Source organism: Pelodiscus sinensis, chromosome 21 (genome assembly GCF_052426305.1).
Source record: "Pelodiscus sinensis isolate ZL-2025 chromosome 21, ASM5242630v1, whole genome shotgun sequence".
Taxonomy (NCBI): Eukaryota; Metazoa; Chordata; order Testudines; family Trionychidae; genus Pelodiscus; species Pelodiscus sinensis.
This window is the reverse complement of record NC_143072.1, coordinates 9,553,203-9,559,309: the sequence shown is the minus strand read 5'-3', so window position 1 is coordinate 9,559,309 and position 6,107 is coordinate 9,553,203.

Here is a 6,107-nt window from a genome sequence, read left to right as displayed (position 1 = left end):
TTCAAAACCAGACTGCAGAGCTGGAACTCAGATGGGAACTTGTATCAGAGGGGTAGCCGTGTTAGTCTGAATCTGACGTGCATCTGACGAAGTGGGGTTTTGACCACGAAAGCTTCTGCTCCAACACTTCGATTAGTCTATAAGGTGCCCCAGGACTCCTCGCCACATGGGAACTTGACACTATCAGTCTGGGTCTGGACATGAGAACGTACTGGGTCAGCCCAAACAGCTGTCTAGCCCAGTGTCCGGTCTGCCCACAGCGCCAGTGCCAGGTGCCCCAGAGGGAGGCAAGGGAACAGGGAATCCTCATGGGATTCCCTCCCCTGTCACCCATTCGTAGCCTGTGACAGTCCTCCTTGCCCAGTCTGGCCAACAGCCACTGATGGGCCGGACCCCCATGGACTTATCTAGGTCTGAAGAGAGACCAGGAGTGGTTAGCTCACTACAAAAAGTAACTTTCCCTCTTTCGGTCATTTTCACCTTCTCATCAGCTGTTGGGAGTGGGCCTGGTCTGCCCTGATTGAATTGACCAGGTTCCTCTGCATACACACCCACCTCCACTGTCTGCCTGCCCATGAAACCTGACCTTTCCCTCCCTGCGTCTGACACGTGGGCTCCCGCCCACCAAAGCAGATGCCCAAATAAACTGGTTAGTCTTTAAGGGCACCCGAGGACCATTGGCACCCTGCTGCTTGGATGTGCTGAGAGCGCCAGAGAGCGATGCAGGCGGGGAGACTCTGGAGGCAGAGCAGAGGAGGGGTTTACCGCTGGATTTGACACGGGTGGAATCCTGCATCCAGTTCTGGAACCAGCATTACAAATGGTGCCGCTGCATTGGAGAGGGATCAGGGGAGAGCCACGAGAATGCTGAAAAGTTGAGAACACGTGCACGGGCGAGAGACGCGGCCTCAGGCTGCCTAGCAGGGCGCTGAGAAGGTTCGTGGGTGACATGGACAGTCTGCCAGTAGCACACGGTGAAAAGAAATTGGATCCTGGGCTCTTTCAATGAGCAGACTGAGATCCAGTAGCTCCAAGGTGAAGCCAGACAAATGCCAACTGGAAATGAGACAGGAGTTCGGGTGTGAGAGTAACTAACCCCCGGAGCAAGGCACCAGGGCTCTGTGGATTCCCCGTCACTGGTCATTTTGAAAACAAAACTGAATGTTTTTCTAAACCATCAGCTCTGGGAATTCCTTGGGGGCTGCGCTCTTAGGAGAGCTGCCCACGTGATCCCAGTGCTCCAGCCCAGCCTTGGAATCTACTAATCCCCTAACTTGTCATCCACTGAATCCTGTCCCAGCTTTTCCAGCATTTTGCCTGGGATTGATGTCAGGCTAACTGGCCTCTCGTGACCCAGGTTGTCCTGCTGGAAATGGCCCAGCATTAGCACTTCCAGTCCGGTGGGATTTCCCTGCAATCATCCTCCATCACAGTCATTTGCAGAACAGTGATAGAAATGTAGCCGTCTTAGTCTGGTGTAGCTGAAGCAAAAGACAGGACTATGTAGCACTTTAAAGACTAACAAGATGGTTTATTAGGCGATGAGTTTTCGTGGGCCAGACCCACTTCCTCAGATCAAATAGTGGAAGAACATTTTCACAACCATATATGCCAAAGGATACAGTTAAAAAAATGAACACATATGAAAAGGACAAATTTACCTCCTCCTCCATCCCCCTTCTGTTCTGAAATTTGATTTGTCCTTTTCATATGTCCAGGTGTCCAGGAGCTCCGTGAGAAAATGCTCGTGGCGGCTGTGTGACCCTGTTCTTTTGTTATTAGTTTTCTGAGAGTTTTCTTGAAAAAACATTATAAGATATAAAACCAGAATTCCAAAACGCTGTCTATTTCTTTGGGTACCTATTGAATTAAAAATCACAATATTTTAAGGGCTCTGACAAATGTTCAGGACCCCATCGGGCAGGCGTGGGCAGGGGCAGCGACTCACAGAAAAATCAGGGGGGGGGCCGCCCGCAAGCGAAAAGGAAAAACCCCTCAGTGACGTGGCCTCCGACTGAGAAGGAAGAAGACCGTCCCCACATTCCCCCGACATGTCAGAGCCTAGGCAGGCCCAGACTAGTCGATTTTGTGTGCTCCAGCCCCATGGGAGGACCATGGGGGTGCTCCCCAATTCTGAGCGGGAGCCCCGAGCCTTGGGGGACGGATCCAAGCAAGCCGGGGGCCGCCCCACCCCTGCCATAGGTGCCCTGGGGCTGAAAGCATTTGGGAGCCCGGCCCCAGAGGCTAAGGAACGGCACCGTACAACGCAGCCCTCTTGCCCTGCCCAACTCACCCGCTGCGGGGAAGTGGGAAGGAGTGGGCATTCCTCAGCTCGCTGTGGGAAAGAAGCAGTAAACATTTCCTCCTGGCCCAGCCTCTGCCTAGAGGTGCTTCCCCTTGCCTGAGCCCAGCTCCACCTGGGTGAGTGCCCGCCCCGAGCTCTCAGCAGCTGCTATAAAAGGCCCAGGAGCTGAGCCACCGTCCCCAGCTGCGCAGAGATGGCAGGTGAGCCGCTTTCCTTTCCACTCGGGTTTGTGGCTTGGCCTGGGGACCGCCATGGGCAGCGTTTCTGAGGGAGGGCTCGAAACGCCTTGTGTGGCAAGGAAAAGGCAGGAGTGGGGCGGGGGGAGACAGAGAGATGGGGAGAAAAGGAGCCCCCTCTCCCCCCAGGGACATCCCTTCCAGGAGACTTCACAGTACAGGGCTGTGAGGGAAAAGTGCAAGAACCTTCCCAGTGTGCAATGGAGGCTCCCTGCCCCTTTCCCTCCCCGGCCTGGCGGAGCCTCACAATTCCTGTTGCTTAGTGATTGATGGAACGGGGTCTCAGTAGCACGTCTAAAATGTACGTTAGTGCTGAGTCCTCTACTGGCGGGCGGTCCTTTACCAGCGTGCTCTCCAGTCCCTGGGACTCCCAGGGTGCGTCTACACAGCAACGTTATTTCGCAATAATGGCCGAGCGTCTACACGGCTTATTACGGCGTCGGTAAGCCTCATTCTACGAAGAATAACGCCCATTCCGAAATGAGGCCTGTGGAGACGCTCCACTTCTGCTGTTTCAAAATAGCCCCTCCCCAGGGCCATTCTAAATCATTCCTCCTGGGGCTCTAAATCAAGATAGCACGGCTACGTTAGGGGAGCTGCCGCGGTCTCATTTTGAGGCCTCCCTGCAGTGTAGATGTGCTATTTCGGAATAAGCTATTCCAGAATAGTTATTCTGAAGTAGCTCATTTTGAAATAACCCTGCAGTGTAGACGGAATTTCTGCCCTCAGTGACATAGTGTGGCAGTGAGTTCCCCAGTCTAATTACACACCAGGTGAAACAGCGTTTCTTTGAGTGCCATTTGGGAATGTTCCACTTGTTCATTTCCTCACACGGCCCTTTTTTTCTTGTCTCGTGAGTCAGGAAGAATAGAAGACCCGTGTGTCCCTTCTCTGCGTAGCTGCGTATTCTGCAGGGCACTTGTGGGCCCATCAATATTTACATTTGCCCAACAAGCCCGTTTTAAGAGCCAGTTTCAGTTACTTACAGACTTGACAAACTTTCACTTTTGGCCAAAATGGTCCGTGACGTGTGCTTGTCAGTTCCGGGGGGAATGGCTTATCCACGTCTCATGCTGAGATTAGGGGGCAATAAAATCAGCCTCATCGGAAAAAACGCGTCCAGACGTGTAACTGAGAAGTACTCGTGTCTCTGTGCTACCTTCCCGACAAGCCAGCTCCTCCGTGCCACAAACCTGGGCATCTCAACTTAGGGGGGTCTTTTGACTTAGCGCCTGGGTGCTCCACTTCTCCCCTGTACCAGGGGGTGGGAACCCCTCCCGGGTCCCAGGTCTAGTGAGCGTGGGCCAGTTATTGATTTTGTTCAGAAATTGCAGCCGTAAACCCCGTCGGCAGCCTCGGGAGGACGTGAACACGCGTTTTCAGAGCGGGCAGTAAACGGGCCCACGCGGGGCAGGATGTTGTGCAAGTTCTCAGGGAGTCTGTCCTGTGCGAGGCGGGGGCAGGCCCGGGGAGACAGGCAGCCTGGCAGTGCGGATGCAGAAGAGGAGCCACGTTTGTATGGGCCCCTCACTCGGGTATTTCCCAACCTCTGAATGGCCACGTCACGGCTCCGTGCTCAGTGCGCACTCCCCTGCTATCCAGTGCATTCTTCTCTTCCCCTTTCCTTCCCAAAACCTCTCCTGTCTCCTCACGCACCCCCCCATCTACCTCCACTCACCCAGCCTGTCCTCCCCTCAGCTCAGTGTCCTCGCCAGCTCTTCTTGGCCTCCCCGCCCGCTGCCTTGTGCTGAACCCCCCACCCAGCTCAGTTCCCAGACTAAGAACTGCTCCCACCAGCCTCCCCCAAGTTCACACCCCTCCCTCCTGGCCGGCCCCCTGCCCACCTGACACACTCCCCATAACCGCCTCAGGCTCAGAGCCCCTCCCTTCTCAGAACCCCCTCTCCTGACCCCCAGCTCTAAAACCTCCCTTTCTCCCAACATTCCCAGGCCCCAGAATGCTGAACTCTCACCCCTCCATCCAACCTCCCATCTCCCAAGCCCACAATCCCCAGCGCTCCGGTCAGAAATCGGGATCGCCAGCCTCACGCAGCCAGTACCAGCCCGGCTCCAAGCCCCTGAGAGCAGGATACACATAGTGAGGGATACACAATGGCTGCGTCTAGACTGGCAAGTTTTTCCGCAAAACGTCCGCTTTTGTGCAAAAACTTGCCAGCTGTCTACACTGGCCGCTTGAATTTGTGCAAAAGCACCGACGTTCTACTGTCTGAAATCAGTGCTTCTTGCGCAAATGCTTTGACGTTCCCGTTCGGGCATAAGCCCTTTTCCCGAAACGTTTTTGCGCAAGAGGGCCAGTGTAGGAAGCTAAAAACTGTTTTGTGCAAAAAAGCCCCGATGGCGAAAATGGCGATCGGGGCTTTCTTGAGCAAAACCGCATCTAGATTGGCACAGACGCTTTTCAGCAAAAAGTGCTTTTGCGGAAAAGCGTCCTGCTAATCTAGACGCTCTTTTCCGCAAATGCTTTTAACGGAAATACTTTGCCATTAAAAGCATTTGCGGAAAATCATGCCAGTCTAGACGTAGCCAGAGTATAGTTTGTTTTCTGGGTTCTGAGTGTACCCAGAGACGTGGAGACCACTGACAAGGGCCAGGGACGTTTGCTCTACAGCCTGAGCCGAGAGCCAGCTGGTTTTGTGCGCATGCAGTAGAGGCACATGGCTTAGCCCCTCAGGTCTCAGGGTCCCTCCCTCCTGCCAACGACCGGATCTGCTGGCTCTGCAGGAACACGTAGCGTGTACTCTGCATCACACATGGGACCACCAGACCATTTGACCTGTCCCTCCCGGGCCAGTGAGCCCCACCCAGCTACCCTGGTACTGAGCCCAGTCGATTGGCTTGTACTAAGGCAGTGGTCCCCAACGCGGTGCCCGCGGGTGCCATGTCGCCCGCCAGGCCATTTCTGTGTGCCCGCCGAGTGATCGGGGCCAGCCCCGCCCCCGGGCACGTGGTGCATGGGCGGTGCCAGCCCCTGGGCGCGCAGCGTATGGGCGGCCCCGCCCCCGGGTGCATGGCGCAAGGGCTGTGCCAGCCCCGGGCACGCGGGGTATGGACGTCCCCGCCCCTGGGCACACAGAGCAGGAGCGGTGCCGGCCCAGGCGTGCAGCACGTGGGCGATGCCGGCTCCTGGGCATGCGGCACAGGAGCAGCACCGGCCCCGGGAGTGCAGCCCAAGGGTGGCACCAGCACTGGGCACGCAGCGTATGGGTGGCCCTGCCCCCAGGCGTGTGCGCAGCCCCATCCTGGCTGCGTGCGCGGCCCCACCCCTGTGTGCCCTTCACATGAGTGGCCCTGCCTTCAGGTGCCCGGCAGCCCCAAAAGGTTGGGGACCTCTGGACTAAGGTATTGCAGCCTGCCAGAGGCTGCGCCCTTGCGAGGTGCAGGCGGGACACAGGGCACCAGGGAACCGATCGTGGGAACATGCCCAGATGCTCTGAGCCAGCTCCCATGCTGCAGAGGAAGGGAAACCCCCAAACAAACAGCTCCTGCCAATGTGGCCTGCAGGCAGAACCCGTCACCCACCAGCTGAGACTCCCAGCAAATGTTCTC